Genomic DNA, 15,477 nt, shown 5'->3' with positions numbered 1-15,477 from the left:
CAGAGAGACAAAACTGTAATAGAGGTTCCTTTACTCTTAAGAGCTTTGGGAAATACTTAGTGGGGCAAGCCTAGCAGCGAAAGGCAGGGCTGAAGTTAAAGAGAAGCTCCAGTCTCGTAAGTGAAAATTAAAAGTCAACAGCTACAAAAACTGTAGCTGCTGACTTTTAATAAACAGCCACTCACCAGGACCCAGCGGTGTGCTTACTTACCCCAGCCGTTTTCTACCCAAGTCCTCTCTCACTGGCACTGACATCTTTACTATAGACAGCTTGCGGCTTCACAGCTGGGTGCCCAGTGCACTGTAAACTCTGAATGGTCTGGCCAAATTCTGGGACCTGTCATGTGTTCCAGAAGACTTCAGGAGGGTGGGGAGAACTTGTGGGACAAGTAGGAGTGGGTACCTGTCAAAAATCAGGCCCCCAACCCCCCCCCCCCAAAAGCTCCAGTTCAAACAGGAGCAGGAGAAGAGGCCTTAAAACGATGGAGCTTCCCCTATTGGGTGGAGCTCCACTTTAAAGCATAGTTGGAGTGGACAGGTGTTCTGCATTTAGAGGAGCTAAGGGCTCCTGAGGAGGTTTTTGGGTTCTTCTGCTGTAGAAGTAAAACCTTCTCAACTGTGACCTCTGATGAATTAGTCAAGTGCCTAACCAAACAGATGTCTTCCTTGGAAATGTATAGGTGCGAAGTGTCTTTTTCAGGCAAATCCAACTGTTCAAGCTTTCAGCCACAAGATTCAGTACATGTGAATGGCGATTAGTACCATTCTGGAAAATTTGTTTCATGACATGTTCAGGGGCATCCACACAAAAAAGGCAGAAGGCAATAGTTGGCAATTGCTCCAACAGCACAATCCTGAAATACAAGATCATGTTGGTTGTTCATTGCCCTATTCCAGTTAGATGGAGTCTCACATATTGAAATGGCAGTAGGAGCTGGTTGCAGGGCTGAGCTTGCTAAGAGCCTTTAGGAGTATCTCAAAATTTCCATCTGCAGAATCTTTGAAAGAACAGCATCTGCAATAGATACAGTGAGACATTTAGGACCGACATGCCAGGATCAGTCACAGGAATAGCCAACATTTTTTGCAAACTATTTTTCCACTTAATACAGCTCAACAACTTTTGGGGGAGTGAAAATCCTTTCTGGAGTGACAGGTTCTGGTCTGTAGGATTTTGCAGGTCTCCTTGTACTGAAAGGAGGGCCCTGGTTAGATGAAGGAGAGTCAGGCTGCACAATGCCAAGGCTTTTGCAGACAGAGGCAATGAACTTTTCAACTTTAGCAAACATGTTGTATTATTAAGCTCCTTTAATATGGTTGCAGTCTGGGGAAGAAAAATCTTCCGCAGCTTCTACCAATACTGCTTCAATAGGTTCTTCATTTCCTTCTATGGCAACGTCCTCTAGAAGCAGCATACTGGTATCAGACTCAGGTTGAGAAATGGGACTAGGAAAAGTGGGATAATATTTTTGAGCCCTGGACGAAGATGGCTGTAATCTGTCCAAGAAAATGTGACAAAAATGCAGAGAATTCTGCTTTAATCAAAAAGACAGCACTTGCTGCATGCCTGGAAGAGCTAGAATTGGGTGCAGAGACTAGGATTGGACTCACAGTATGAATGTTGTGCAGGCCTTTGGCAAAGCAAATATTTGCCTGCAATTTCACATTGGTCTCCCTTTTGCGTGGTCTCTGCCATAGCCACTGAACAAGTGAGGGTATTCCCTTGTGGGGTACTCAAGGAATAGGGTACAGCTTTTGGGCAAGCATGCCCAAAAGGAATAGACGGTAACCCTGTGGTAGACTGTCCTGTAGTGAATCCTCCCAGCAAAAGGTTGGGAGGAAGTGCCAGAGTATCTTATAAGGGCTCGAAGTGGAGGTGGCAGTGGCAGTAAAGTGTGTGACCAGGGATGTGATGTAAAACCTGGTCATCCACTTAAGTTCTCAGTGGTTGAGTTTTAGCGCCAAGTTTGAAAGGTTTACACTGCAAGGTAAATACATTTCAAACAGCCCTGTAAAAAAAAAAAATAATAATTTTATTGGCAGCAACCACAGTGACCAGAGGATCTAAAGTATTTTTTTTTTCCTTTAATTCAGGTATAGACACAAAGGAAACCCCACTGAGCATTACACAAAAGCTACCAGTGGGGGTTCCGTTGCGTGTTCACGTTATCGCATCTTACCGGAAGGGTCGGCAGACGCAAATTGTCTGTTAGGCGGATGTTTTTGGAGATATGCACTTGCATCCTAATTTATCAATGCAAGTGTATTTCTTACTGTATAACCTGTTAAAATCACTATTCAATATCTGGCATTTTTCTGCTTTTTTTATACCCTTGTGGGAGCTTTGGACATCAAGTGGAGGTTGTCCTAGGCTGCATCTGCTCCTACTTCAAGGCTGCACACCGGAATGTGGATATTAAAGGGGAAATCCCCAAAGCCTGCCTTCAACCAGTTCCACACCAGCTACTGAGGCAGGTTGGCTCTGCTGGGTAAAGCGATGTCACTGTAGGGCTGTGACGATCAGATTTGTTTCAGAACCGATCAGTCTCCAGGCCCACGCCAATGATTTCTGGCCTGGACCTGGTGATCAGTTCTGGTGAATGAAATCCTTCCCCTGCCTGTAAGTGTAATCACAGGCAGGGGAATTGATGTCATCTCCCCTCGTGGAACCCATTTCCACTCCAGAGAGAGGAGAGCAGACATCTCACAGTAAGTTGCATTAACACTACACTAACCCCAGTGTATGTAGATACACTTGTCACCCCCCCGACCAGCCCCCCCCCCCCCCCAGTTAACCCCTTCACTCCCTGTCACAGTGTCACCCAGTGCAGTGTTTATATTTTTCTTTGATCACTGTACTGGTGTCATTTGAGACAATCAGTGTTAGGTCTAGGGACACCCCCCAAACCCCCTAATAAAGGTTTAACCCCTTGATCAACCATTCACCAGTGACGCTGGTTAGGTAGTTATCTTTTTATATTGTCAGTTATACTGACAGGCAGGTGCTCTTTTTTCAGAGAGCCAGTACTAGTGCAGCTCATCCTTCTGGTGAACTGGCAAGCACCAGTGGCCTAGTACATCCTGGTCATACATCCAGCACTGCAGTAACACTTGGTGACGTGGCGAGTCCCATAAGTGCAGTTCAAGCTGGTGAGGTGGCTAGCACAAGTAGAGTCTCACAGCCAAGACAACAAAGGCCCGTCGAGCCCATAGTGCCCTTCTTGCTGCATTTGCCAATCCAAATTGGGAGTCCACCACTTCTGAAGCACCCGTACTTCTTCCATTCACTGGCCAACCCGGAATTCAGGTGGAAACAGTTGATTTTATGTCACTTGATATTTATTTGCTGTTTTTTACAGAAGATCTGTTGCAAAGCAATTTGTATGCTGATCAATTCATCGCCAATAATCCCCAGTTGATCCTTGCCAGAGATTGGAAACCTATTACGGTTTCAGAATGAAAGACCTTCCTGGGCCCATCCCTCCTCATGGGCACAGTTTAAAAAAAAAAAAAGTTGCGGTTATATTTGTCCACTGACCCAATTAACCATATGCCTGTGTTCTCTGCCTCCATGACCAGGACATGAGACGAGCAGATCTTGGGATTCACACATTTCAATGACAATGAACTCTGTCGCCCTCGGGGTGACCCTGGATACGATCGGCTCTACAAAATTCAGCCCCTCGTAAATCACTTCAACCAACAGTTTGCAGCCTTGTTTACTCCCCATCAAGTTGTCTGCATTGATGAGTCCCAAGTTTTCTGGCCGCTTGTCTATCAAACAATACCTACCTGGCAAGCGTGCCACATATGGGGTCAGGATGTATAAGCTCTGTGACAGGGCAACAGGCTATACATATAGTTTTATGGTTTACGAGGGAAGAGATAGGCACGTGGAAACAGAGAACTGCCCAGACTACACAGGGAGCGCTGGTAAGATTAAGAGTGACGCCAAGTCCCACACATTCAGAAAGGGGTACATGGACATTACACAAGCGCCACTTTTTAGTCACTGCTTGAAATTTAATTTGTTAGCAGTGAAATAGAGGGATACACAGATTGTTAACCATCATTTGCTTAGCAGGTACGCAATTCAACTGCAGCATGGGTTTATTTATTCTGACAACAACAGCATTTGCTCCCATAATACTTACAGCAGTGACTCTAGCGCTGGAGGTGATTTCACCCACCAGTTAAAAAATAACTAATGCTGCATGTATGCCCATCATTAGAAGTGGGTGGATGAAGGGCGGTAGTCTAATGGTGGACATACCCACTGATCAATCTTTTTTGTTCAGCCCACAGGCTGCATGAAAAAGAGAACATTACAACACCCCCCCAGAGAATGCAGCCGGTGGTTCTAATTGACCATAGAGCTGATCAGAGACCAGAACGGCTCCAATCATTTCTATGGCCCAATAAACTGGAAGCTACGAGCATTTCATGACTTAGGTCTCGCCAAATATAAACCGCTCCATTGAGAAAGCATTTTATCATACCGATCATGGTGTAGTCAGATGCTTTGAGGGCAGAGGAGAGATCTAGGGTCTAATAGACTGCAATATAAAAAATGTAAAAAGCAGCCATAACACTATCTTTTTAACTTTACTGTTTTTTTTTTTTATTTGTTTTTTTTTTTTATTAAAAAATAAGTAGTATTTTTTTTCAAAAATAGTGCTCTTGTAAGACTGCTGCACAAATATAGTGTGACAGAAAGTATTGCAACGACCACCATTTTATTCTCTAGGGTGTTTGGGGGAAAAAAAATGTATAATGTTTGGGGGTTCTAAGTAATTTTCTAGCAAAAATAACTGTTTTTAACTTGAAAACAACAAATCTCAGAAAGAGGCTCAGTCCTTAAGTGGTTAAAGGCTTTTAAAAATGTATGTAGTTAGTAATCACTGCACGTTTGTGCGCAATTTTAAAGCATGACGTGTATGGTAACCTGACCTTTTTTATGTCAAACATTTGGGCAATATAGTGTGTTTTAGAGCATTCAAATTTTTCAGTTTGAAAAATCGCAATACACACCATTTTAATCTGTAGGGCCTTTTCTTTAAAAATAATATATAAAAATGTTTTTTCATGTAAACAAAAAAAGTGTCAGAAAGGGGTTAGTCTTCAAGTGGTTAGAAGAGTGGGTGATGTGTGACATAAGCTTCTAATGTTGTACACAAAATGCCAGGACAGTTCAACCCCCACCCCCCAAATGACCTATTTCTGGAAAGTAGACACCCCAAGCTATTTGCCGATAGGCATGTTGAGTCCATGGAATATTTTATATTTTGCCACAAGTTCCGGGAAAATTAAGTTTTTTTGCACAAAGTTGTAACTCTATATTGCACAAACATATCATGGGCATACGTGGAATTACACCCCAAAATACATTCTGCTGCTTTCTCCCAAGTACAGGGATACCACATGTATGGAACTTTTTGGGAGCCTAGCCATGTACAGGACCCCAAAAACCAATCAATACCATTTCACTTCCTCACTAACCATCAGTTTCAGAGGCCCTGAAATGTCAACAAAGCACCCCCAAATATGACCCCATTTTGGAAAGTAGACACCCCAAGGTATTATCCAAGAGGCACGGTGGAGTATTTTGCATCTCTCATTTGTGTTTTTGAAAAAGAAATAAAAAAATAAAAAATTTCCCCTAATTTTCAAAACTGACAAACAGCGAGAGATCTGTGCATTTCATGGCCTCTGAAACTGTGTTAGGCATTGAGGAGGAGTTCGGCATTGAGGAGTGAAATCAAAAAATGTACGCCTGGCTGGTCCTGTTCGCAGTTAGACTGCCAAAAAATCCCACATATGTGGTATTCCCCCATACTCAGAATGTATTTTGGGTTGTAATTCCACATATAACCATGCTATGTTTGAAAAATATATTTAGCGACAACTTTTTTTTTTTTAACACAAAAGTTTATAAAAAAAAATGTAATTTCCCGGAAACTTGTGGCAAAATATAAAATATTCCATGGACTCAACATGCCTCTCAGCAAATAGCTTGAAGTGTCTTTCCAAAATGGGGTCATTTGGGGGGGCGGGGGCGTTTGTGCTATCTTGACATTTCATGGCCTCAAACTGTTATAGGTAGTGAGGACGTGACATCACCATTTTACGCCCTTAGAAAGCCTGAAGGCAGTGATTGGTTTTCAGGGTCCTGTACACGGCTAGGCTCCCAAAAAGTCTCACATGTGGTATCCCTGTACTCAGGAGAAGCAGCAGAATTTATTTTGGGGTGTCGTTTCACATATGCCCATGGCATGTTTGAGAAATTATATATCAATATAGAGAGAGAGAGAGATCTATCCATCTATCTATATAATTCAATGGGCTCAACATGCCTCTCAGCAATTGGGTGTCTACTTTCCAAAATGGGGTCATTTGGGCGGGAAATTGTACTGCCCTGCAATTTTAGCACCTCAATAAAAGCTGCGTAAATTCTAGAAAACGTACCCTAGTTTGTAGACCCTGTGCAAACCAATAAATATACGCTTGACATTTTTTACCAGACATGTGGCTAAATACATTTTGGCCTAAATTAATAACCAAAATTGAGTTTATTTTTTTTTATAACAAAAAGAATAATTTTTTTCAAAATTTTTGGTCTTTTTATGTTTATATCGCAAAAATAGGATTTTTGTACTCAGTGTAAAATCCTTTTCTCTGTAATTCACCGACCGACAGCTTCTCTCTGTAACAAAATGGGTTGTTAGCCCTATCACTGGAGATTACTAGGCAAAGTTGTAATACAACACTTCAGAACTTTTAGTTCCGCCCAGATGGCGGTCCCTAAGCTACAATCCCCAGTCTGCCCTAACAGCCTCAGTACGTCAACAAGCAGTATAACCGTGTTGGTCAGTGAATTACAGAGAAAAGGATTCTACAAAAATCCTATTTTCTCTTATATTCACCGACCGACACAGCTCCTGTCTAACAAAACAGCATAAAAACTTCATCCACCATGGCAGGTAGTAACTAGTGAAACTAAACCCACAAAAAACAGCAGTGCGTGGAAAAACCACCAGGTATCCTCAACAGGAGTGAACCCCAAGACCGCAGCCAACTGCGGAAGTAATGCAACAGTGCATTAAAAAAACAGTACTGCGTTTTTTTTTCGAAAGACAAGGAAAACATATCGGTTGCATATTCAATTGCAACTACACGGCCGCCTGCAAAACTTTGTGGCCAAAACAGGCATCAGCGATGCACTGACGTCTACCTTGTAAAACTTGGTAAACGTATGGACAGACGACCAGGTCGCTGCCTTACACACCTGAGCGACCGACGCTTGGTGTCGGAAGGCCCAAGACGTTCCGATTGCCCTTGTGGAGTGGGCCATGACCGGAAAGGAGGGCACCTGCCCCTTCAAGGCGTAGGCTTGTACTACAATCTGTCTGATCCACCTGGAAATGGTGGCCGACGAGACCGCCATGCCTTTCTTGGGACCAGCTACCGAAACAAACAGTGAGTCTGACTTCTGAAAGGGAGCCGTGGCAGACAAATACACCCTCAGAGCCCTAACCACATCCAAGGCGTGAAGGGTGACCACTTTAAAGGTGCTTCAGCTTAGGACACACGATGGTAATACAATGTCCTCATTGATATGAAAAGCCGAGACCACCTTCAGTAGAAAGGACGGTTGCGGACACAACACCACCTTATCCCTGTGGATAACCAGATAGGGCGACTTGCATGACAAGGCCGCCAATTCCAAAACCCTCCTGGCCAAGGTGATGGCCACTAGAAAGACCACTTTCTGGGAAAGAGTCAAAAGGAGGATCTCCCTGATATTCTCAAATGGCGGTTTTTGAAGCGCCGACAACACCAGATTCAGATCCCATGGGGGTAATGGTGGACACACCTGAGGGACTACGTGTCGTACCCCCTGAACGAAGGTACTCACTAAGGAGTGTGATGCCAGGGGTCGTTGAAAAAAAAGACAACTAAGGCAGAGATTTACCCTTTGATGGTGCTTAAGGCCAATCTCTGGTCCACTCCCTGCTGGAGAGACAGCAGGATCCTGGATATAGTAAAGGATCGCGAATGCCATCCTTTCTCCTCACACATGGAGATGTAGGCCTTCCAGATACAATGGTATATCTTCCGAGAAGATTTCTGTGCCATCAACATAGTTGGAATCACCGAGTGCGACAGACCCTGGTTCCTCGACACCTGGCTCTCAATAGCCATGCAGTTAAAGCCAGCGATGATAAAGCAGGATGGAAAATTGGACCTTAAGATAGGAGGTCCTCTCACAATGGCAGTCGCCAGGGAGCGTCACCAGACGCACCAGATCTGCGTACCAAGGACGCTGAGGCCAATCTGCGGCAACCAGTATTACTGGGATCCCCTCGGCTTCCACTCTGCGAAGCAGACGTGGCAACAGTTTCAGTGGAGGAAAGGCATAAATCAGCTGGTACTGATCCCACGGAGCCACCAGCGCATCTGCCCATGAATCTTGTCCTGGACACAAATCTTGGCACCTTCCAATTGAGACGGGAGGCCAGTAGATCCACATCTGGTGTTTCCCACTTCAGGCACAGCAGCTTGAATGTCTCCGGGTGCAATGCCTATTCTCCTGGGTCCAGCATCTGTCAAACTCAGATAGTCCGCCTGCCAGTTCTCCACCCCCGGGATGTAAATGGCTGACAGGGCCGGTACGTGTCGCTCTGCCCACCGAAGTATGTGAGCGACCTACTGAGTGGTGGCTGAGCTTCTTGTTCTCCCTTGGTGATTTACGTACGCCACAGCTGTGGCGTTGTCCGACTGTATCCTGATCGGACGCCTTTGAAGACTCACCGACCATGTGTGGAGACACAGCCTGATTGCTCTCAATTCGAGCAGATTGATTGTTAACTCGCATTCTTTCGTCGACCAGAGGCCCTGAGCCGACTCATCCACCATCACTCCACCCCAGCCGGATAGACTGGCATCCTAAGGAGTTCTGCGCTGTTTTACAGCAGTGCCTGTAGATCCCTAGCGCTCCCAGATGCAGAGGGACCAAAGCTGTGTCGGTGGCAACCCATCAGCATGATCGGCGAACGATCGCTGAGCGATCTTAACCACCTCAATACAGGACACTTAAACCCCCTTCCTTCCCAGACCAATTTTCAGCTTTCAGTGCTCTCTCACTTTGAATGACAATTACTCAGTCATGCTACACTGTAAACAAATAAATTTTTTATCATTTTGTTCACACAAATAGAGCTTTCTTTTGGTGGTATTTATTCACCACTTCATTTATTATTTTTTGTAATATAAGCGAAAAAAGAGCGAATATTTAAAAAAAAAAAAACTAAAAAATTTCTACTTTCTCTTTTAAAAGAAACCAAAAAAAAAATCGAATTTTGGCGAAAATTTAGGCCAAAATGTATTCTACTACATGTCTTTGGTAAAAAAAAATCCTGATAAGTGTATGATCATTGGTTTGTGTGAAAGTTATAGAGCCTACAAGCCATGCTATGCATTATTGAAAATGTATCAATCCTAATGCACTGATGGCCTATCTCAGTTCTTGAGGCCCTAAAATGTCAGGACAGTACAATAAGCCCCCAAATGACCCATTTTTGGAAAGAAGACAGTCTGCAGTATTTAGTAAGAGGCATAGTGAATTTTTTGAAGTTGCAATTTTTCCCCCACAATGCTTTGGAAAATTAAGAAATATATATATATATATATATATATTTTTTTTCTTCACTAAATTATCATATTTACAAGTTATTTCTCACACAGGGTACAGGCATAATTGCAATTACACCCCAAAATACATTCTGCTATTCGTCCTGAGTATGAAGATACCCCATGTGTGAGACTTTTCCACAGCCTTGCCACATACAGAGGCCCAACATCCAAATAGCACCATCAAGCGTTCTAAAGGCATAAATTACACATTTCATTTCCTGAGTACCTATCACATTTTTGAAGGCCCTGGAGCACCAGGACAATGGAATTACCCACAAAGTGACCCCATTTTGGAAAGAAAACACCCCAATGTATATTCTATGAGGCATAATGAGTCTTTTGAACATATAATTTCTTTCCACAAGTTTTTGGAAAATGTGGAAAGAAAATGAAAACCTATTTTTTTCTCACAAAGTTGTCAATTTAGAAGATCTTTCTAACACATAACATGTACATAACCAAAATGACACCCCAAAATACATTCTGCTACTCGTCCTGAGTATGGCGATACCCCATGTGTCAGACTTTTCCACAGCCTGGCCACATACAGAAGCCCAACATACAAGTACCACCTTCAGGCTTCTAACATATAGCATGTACACACCAAGAATTACACCCCAAAATACATTCTGCTGAGCAAAGGGTAAAAAAAGGCTCACCTGTGGTTTTAGCAGGCAAGGACACCGTTCCAGAGCAGTCAAAGCATTTTCTAGACAGCCAAAGGAAATTATCAGGCAGCAGACAGATATGGAAAATTATGAACATGGTTCAGTACAGTCCAAGGTTTAGCAGGCAGTTCAGGCAAAGGCATGGCCAATTCAGGTGGCAGGCACAGGCATGGCCAATTCAGGTGGCAGGCACAGGCATGGCCAGTTCAGGTGGCAGACAAAGGCAGGGCCAGTTCAGATGGCAGAAGGCTGCACTTTGTACATTGGGCCTTGGTCAGGTAAGACCCGAGGACAGGGTTCTTCCCACCCAAATCTCTACGAAGCCTCCGAGTCTCCAGACCCTAATCCAAGAAAACGAAAAACCTGGAGAAAAACGTTTACTCCACTCGGAAAACTTTTTCTGGAGCCCCTCACATGTGAGACCCCTGTGCTGTACAGTGGCAGGGCAAATGATAAGTTCAGGAGGCAGGCAAAAAGCATGGTCATTTAACAGGCCGAGGTCAATTTACATTGGAGGCAGAAACATGTTTGGCAGAGGCATAGTCATTTAACAGTCCAGGTCATACACATAAATGGCAGAAAGTGGAAACTGGAAAGAAATCATCTTCACTTTACTAATAGTGTAGTGAAGTATGATAGCTTCGATAGCAAGTTCCAATGCAGAGGCCTGGCTGGGAGGGACAGTCTGGACAGTAGTATCGGGTGTCGCGGCAAATTCCTCTACTTGTACACACGCGACATTTTTTTGGGGGTTTGCGACCTGTTTGGGTAGGAGGGAGGATTTCGGGAAAGTGCCTTTCATGGAGTCTGGATACTGCATCAGAGCGAATTAGTTGAGTGAGTTGGCCATGGGGATAGACAAGGGCTGTGAGAACATCTTCTTGGAATCTTAGATATATGTATAATAATATATTAATTGAACATGGCTAGTTGCATCAAATAAACGGCGACTTTCTTGTACCAAAACAGTGATCTCTTGGTGGCCAAGTAGGGCTGCATCATCTGGTCATTCATATCCACCCCCCCCCCCCCATGTATAAGTTATACTCATGGATACATTTTGGCTTCTGGATGGGGCCTTTTCTTCTCTGCAGTTCCACCAAGGTGTCATTGTGTATTGTGGAAAGGATGTAGACATCTCTTTTTTTATCTCTCCACTTCACCGCTAGTACCTTGTCAGTCCGCATACTGGCCATTTCACCCGGTTTTCATTTCTTGGTGACCAATATCTGTGGGAAGCCTTTGTGGTTGGTCCATGCTGTCCCACAGGCCACAGTCTGCTTTAGGTACAGATGGCGGAAAAGTGGGAGACTTGTGTAGAAATTATCTACATATAGGTGGTAACCTTTCCCAAGCAATGGTTGGATCAGCTGCCAGACAATGTTGCCACTTGTTCCCATGTAGGTAGGGCATCCAGGGGGGTTTAGCTGTCGGTCTTTTCCCTCATAAATTATAAAGTCATATGTGTAACCCGTGGCCCTGTCACACGCCTTATAAAATTTTACCCCACGTCTGGCTCTTTTACTGGGCATGTATAGTTGAATTCCAAGTCGTCCAGTGAAGTGTAATAGGGATTCATCCACACAAATATTTTTATCGGGGTAAACATCTGCTTGAAACTGGTGGAAAAAAAAAATTGATTAGGGGCCGAATTTTGAATAATTTATCGTAACTGGGATGATTTCAAGGGAGGCATTGTTATTGAAATGTAAAAATCTCATGATCATCTCATAACGGTTTCTGGGCATAATTGATGAATAGACCGGCTTGTGGTGGATAGGTTTGGGTAGACCAGTAGGCATTGACTTCATTAATTATTTATTTTTGTTAGCCCCATGTTGAGGGTTAGGCCAAGGAAAATTTAAAATTCTTCCACGGTGAGGGGTTTCCAAACAAAAGGACGGGCATAGGAAGAACTTGGATTTTTGGCTATATGTTGGCTGGCATATAGATTACATTGCTCTACAATGTCGGTTAGGAGATCTTTGGTAAAAAAAAAAAAAAATTAAAATAATAAAGTGGGGTTACATTTTCCGTCTGTATCTGAGGGCCTGGCTGGGATGTAAAAAGGGGAATTACAGGTTCTACTGATGTATCGGGCAGCCATGTTGGATACAGTAGAACATCTGGAAGGCTAGTATGGGCACTGCCTCATTGATGGGATGCTCCGTTGCTAGCATCTGGCCTATCTTCAAGGAAGGTTGCAGAACTGCTGGTGGATGCCTGCCTATCCCGGAGTGCTGCACTGCTGGTGGATGCCTGCATATCATCCTGGAGTGCTGCACTGCTGGTGGATGTCTGCGCCTGCTCTTTTCTCCTTGTTAGGATTCTATCTTCCACAGTTTCCATCTCGGAGCCACTGCTTTCCACTGGCTCATAATCGCTATCCGAGTCTGATGGAGACAGTTCCCCGCTACTCTCGTACTACATACTAGAGTATCTGGAAAGCCTCCTCTGCGCTGTACGACCTTTTAGTCATGTTGACAGGCAGATGTCAGACGGCGGCGGTCAGATATGCCCGCTGTTCCGTATGAACTGTGTGTGTTGGGGGGGGGACACTGTTTTGGGTGATCAGTGGGTAAACAGCAGACAAACAGCTATAAACTCACTGATCTTCCCGGCTGAAGCACAGATCTCTCTTCCTCTCCTCACTGACAGGCTATGTGTGATGAGAGGAAGAGATGAGAGCAGTTACAACCGCTCTCTATTTACATAACATGACGACTGTGATTGGACACAGTCACGTGATCAGGAGGGCCAATCACATGGCCCTCCTGTTGTATACTGCTCTGCAGTCTCCGGGGGGTCACAGGCAGATCGGGATCGCGCGGCGGCGCGATCACCTCTTATCTGCCACCCATCCCCCTTTGTTTACCTTACGATGGCTGTGATTAGACACAGCCATCGTGCGGATCAGGAGGGCAAATTACATTGCCCTCCTGCTGATCCGAGATGTGGCGTGTGCAGGGAACACGCTCATCGGGATTGCGCAGCTGCGCGCGATCCCTCTACTTCTGACAGGACGTTCAGGAACGTCCTGTCAGAAGTAGAGAGCTCCCAGACGGCCGTTTATATGCAGTAGCCGGGTGGGAAGTGGTTAAACACGTGTCCAGATTACACAGAAGGCCTCCCAGCACTCTGATGACAAAACAGGAAGCTGAGTGCACAGGAGCTGTTGCTAGAGCACAAAAACGTGGCTTAGCTTCGAAAAATGGCAACCGGTGTTCTGAATAGGGAATCACCAGGGGAAAATAACTGCCTGAAGCATGCTGTCCCTTGCCCAGCCAGCGCCATGAGAGGCAGAATGAAAACATGTGGTAGACACAGCGCTGCACCAACACAGGGGCAAACCTCACAGGCACCCTCCTTGATTAAATCACACAGGACCCAGGCACCCCAGTACAGCCAGAGCCCAGAGCCCACCGCACACGCGCACACACACGCACGCACGCACACACACACACACACCCCATGGGGGGGGGGGGGGGGGAAGGAGGAGAGTTAGGAACAGGGGAGAGAAGAGGGGAGGTGAGGGGGGGCCCCGAATCAACCTCCCAGGGACTTCCCAACTGCTCAACCCTGCCGAGACAGGGAGAGCTGTACTTACCAGTCCTGAAGAGCTGGGAGACATTCCATTGTAGCCAACTCCTGATCAGTACAGGGAAGTCTACTGGCCTGGCATACTGTGGCACAGACATCAGTAGCCCGGTCATATGTATGCCCCGGAGCATAAAAGCTCACTGACCACCTCTGGAGCAGAGATATATCGTGGCCTGCCGAGCCGTAGCTGCGACCTGCACGCACTCGATGGCCGGACTGGGGAGACTACAAGGATAAGTGAACCAGCCCGTCACCCAGCCAGCTGTTGATAGAAGATCACAGGATCATTCATCTTGCTCAAAAAGCCAAGTTTCTACATTAAAAACACGGACCTATGGGCCCGCAGGGTTCCTAGGTGTATCTCCTTCACGAGGCAAAATAAAACTGAGGCTGCTAGGGCAGACTGTGGGGATTGTAGCCTAGGGACTGCCCCTTGGGCAGAACAAAAAGTTCTGAAGTGTTGTAATACAACTTTGCCTAGTAATCTCCAGTGAACGGGGCTAACAACCCATTTTGTTACAGAGAGGAGCTGCGTCAGTCGGTGAATTACAGAAAAAAGGATTTTAAGCCGAGTACAAAAATCCTATTTTTGCAATATAAAAAAACGTAAAAACACCAAAAATGTTGGAAAAAAAAAACACTTGTTATAAAAAACAAAATCCACCAAATTCAATTTTGGTTATTCATTTAGGCCAAAATGTATTTAGCCACATGTCTTTGGTAAAAAATGTCAAGCGTATATTTATTGGTTTGCACAAGGTCTACAAACTAGGGTACGTTTTCTAGAATTTACACAGCTTTTATTGAGGTGCTACAATTACAGGGCAGTACAATTTTCTGAAGTGTTGTATTACAACTTCGCCTAGTAATGTCCAGTGATAGGGCTAACAACCCATTTTGTTACAGAGAGGAGCTGTGTCGGTCAGTGAATATAAGGAGAAAAATAAATTGCAGAGGCAACCAAATACCATCAAAAGAAAGCTCTAGTTGTGGGGAGAAAAAAAAATAAAAGGACGCAAATTTAGTTTGGGTACAAAATTGCATGAATGCACAATTACCAGTTAAAGCAGTGCAGTGCCAAATTGTAAAAAGTCCTCTGGTCATTGAGTGGCCAATTCTTCTGGGGCTGAAGTGGTAATTAGGGTGTCTTGGCCTTTGACAAGGTGTACGCTTATCATGTGGTCGGTCTCTATAGTGAAGGGAATTGATCATGTTTCACCTGTGATTTGCGAGAAGAATCACACTTTTACTTGTTAAAAGGACTATTTACAGTGCCTTGCGAAAGTATTCGGCCCCCTTGAACTTTTCAACCTTTTGCCACATTTTAGGCTTCAAACATAAAGATATAAAATTTTTATTTTTTGTGAAGAATCACCAACAAGTGGGACACAATTGTGAAGTGGAATGAAATCTATTAGATTTTTTAAACTTTAATAAAAAAATGAAAAGTGGGGCGTGCAAAATTATTCGGCCCCCTTGCGTTAATACTTTGTAGAGCCACCTTTTGCTGCGATTA

The sequence above is a fragment of the Lithobates pipiens genome, unplaced genomic scaffold (assembly GCF_037356315.1).
Source record: "Lithobates pipiens isolate NorthernLeopardFrog02 unplaced genomic scaffold, aLitPip1_a1.2 Scaffold_16, whole genome shotgun sequence".
NCBI classification, from domain to species: domain Eukaryota; kingdom Metazoa; phylum Chordata; class Amphibia; order Anura; family Ranidae; genus Lithobates; species Lithobates pipiens.
Note: the sequence above shows the minus strand (reverse complement) of the source record.